Raw genomic sequence first — 2,622 nt, 5'->3', positions numbered from 1 at the left:
GGCAACGACTCTCAAGGTCTCCGTCAAAGGTTTGTACGAGCTTGGGGCATGGTGAAAAGAAGTACTTTAGGACAGAAAAACTCTATTCCTATGGAACCTTATCTCAGATGGATACGCGCCAGAGCTCGTGGGCTTACCATGCCATATCTTGCAATCGGACCTCTGATTGTCGAATCGAAAGTTGAAGGAAGTGCCCCTCAGATCATTCCTTATCCAGATATGCCTACCAATGTTGAAGAATTGAAGAAATCCTGGATCCAGTTGAGAGAGGAAAGGGATACTTTTGAAACTCAGTTCGGTGCAGAAAGGAAGAAAGTATTAGAGCTCACCAGCCAACTTAATGAGGAAAGAAGACTCAATGCATATCTCCGCCCCAAAAGAAGCTGTCCCTGGGAGACTTGAGCTTTCGTTGTATTTTTATTATTTTCTTTTTTGTAATGAACATTGATTAAAGAAATTATTAATAAAAGTTTCCCTCTTTTGGTGGTTTACGCAAAGTTAAAATCCAATAGTCCTTGAAAACATTTCATACATTGCATAGCATAACATAACATTGCATAACAGGTATTCTAAAGGATCAATATTCTCACGGTCTTCCTATTGCCAACAGAAAAATGGCCCTCGAACAAACTGTCAAAGATCTCCAGACTCAAAATGCTCAATTCCAGGAGATGATCTTGAGCTTATCCAAGGGGCAGGAGGAACTGAAGGCTCTATTGCTCGAGAAGAAGAAAGACAAGAAAGCTGTGAGTTACATTAACCCGGGAAGAAGGCTTAAAGGACAGGCTGCAGGAGTCAAGATTAGAATTCCGAAGGATCAAGGAGAGGAGACAGAAAATGATTCGGAAGAGGAGAATGTTGATCCCTTCAACCCTGAGGACGACGATGAAGATTATGAAAATGAACAGTACTCTCCAAAAGATGATAAGTATAAGTTGCTGGAAGAACGCATGCTAGCTATGGAGGGTCAAAAGACGCCCGGTCTGGATTTCGAAAGCTTAGGTCTGGTCTCTGATGTGGTCATTCCCCGCAAATTCAAGGTCCCTGCTTTCACTAAGTATGATGGTGCGTCTTTTCCTCAGATGCATCTGAGAGCTTATGTGAGAAAGATCCAGCCATATACCACTGATAGGAAGCTATGGATCCATTTCTTCCAAGAGAGTCTGTCTGGCACACAGTTAGAGTGGTATTATCAGCTCGAGAGCTCTAACATCCGCACCTGGACTGATTTAGCGACAACTTTCTACAAGCATTACCAGTATGATTCTGAATTAGCGCCTACTCGGCTACAGTTACAGAATATGACTATGGTCTCTAAAGAAAGCTTCAAAGAATATGCTAAAAAATGGAGAGATTTGGCTGGCAGAGTCAAACCCCCTATGACTGATCGATGTGCCGTATAAGTCTGATAGATTTGGTCTGGGGTTTAACTCTGAAAAGATAGTCAAAGATCAGATTAATGCTGTAGAAGATGCTGATAGCGATTGTGACTTGGATAGCTGGATTTTCCCAACAATTGGTGACAAACTCAATAATTGGAAGGCTGAAGACACTATCCCGATTTCCCTTAGTCAGGAGTAATTGTTATTGTCTATTTTAGTGTTACAAAGTTTTTAATTTTTCCGATTAAACTTCTTAAAGCATTGTGTCTAGGCCCGGGGCACAATAGCTAATTTGTTAAGGGTTTTGTCATTTTCATAAGCATATTCACATTCAATGAATCAATGGACTTTTGCATTCAAATATTGCGCTCTTTATCTTTCCTGTCATCTTTTAAACAAGCTATGTATTCTTACACACACTCACGTAACAAATTGCAGATCCATGTCCACTCTGGATCCTGTTGATAATAATTCTGCTACTGTTCATTATGACTTTGAAAATCCGATCTACCAAGCCGAGGATGGAAGTGAGGAAGATTGTGAAATACCTGGAGAGCTTGCCAGACTGTTACTGCAAGAGGAAAAGACTATACAGCAGCATGAGGAATCAATTGAAACTGTAAATCTGGGTACCGAAGTAGACAAGAAAGAAGTCAAAATAGGAGCAGGCTTGGAAAACAGCGTCAAAGAAAGATTGATTCAGATGTTACATGACTGTATAGAGATTTTTGCTTGGTCTTATGAAGACATGCCAGGACTGGATACTGATATAGTAGTGCATCGTTTGCCAATGAAGGAAGATTGTCATCCTGTTAAGCAAAAGGTTCGTCGCATGCGTCCTGAAATGTCCGAGAAAATCAAAGCCGAGGTTATGAAACAATTTGATGCAGGTTTTCTGGCTGTTACTTCTTATCCTCAATGGGTTGCTAATGTGGTACCAGTGCCAAAGAAGGATGGTAAGGTGCGAATGTGTATAGATTACAGAGATTTGAACAAAGCGAGTCCCAAGGATGACTTTCCACTTCCGCACATTGATGTTCTGGTAGATAACACCGCTCAACACAAGGTATTCTCATTCATGGATGGATTCTCGGGTTATAACCAGATTAAGATGGCACCTGAGGACATGGAGAAAACTACGTTTGTGACGCAATGGGGCACTTTCTGTTATAAAGTAATGCCATTCGGTTTAAAGAATGCAGGGGCAACGTACCAGCGTGCTATGGTGGTTTTGTTCCAT

Source organism: Lathyrus oleraceus, unplaced genomic scaffold (assembly GCF_024323335.1).
Source record: "Lathyrus oleraceus cultivar Zhongwan6 unplaced genomic scaffold, CAAS_Psat_ZW6_1.0 chrUn0224, whole genome shotgun sequence".
Lineage (NCBI taxonomy): Eukaryota > Viridiplantae > Streptophyta > Magnoliopsida > Fabales > Fabaceae > Lathyrus > Lathyrus oleraceus.
This window is presented reverse-complemented; position numbering follows the sequence as displayed.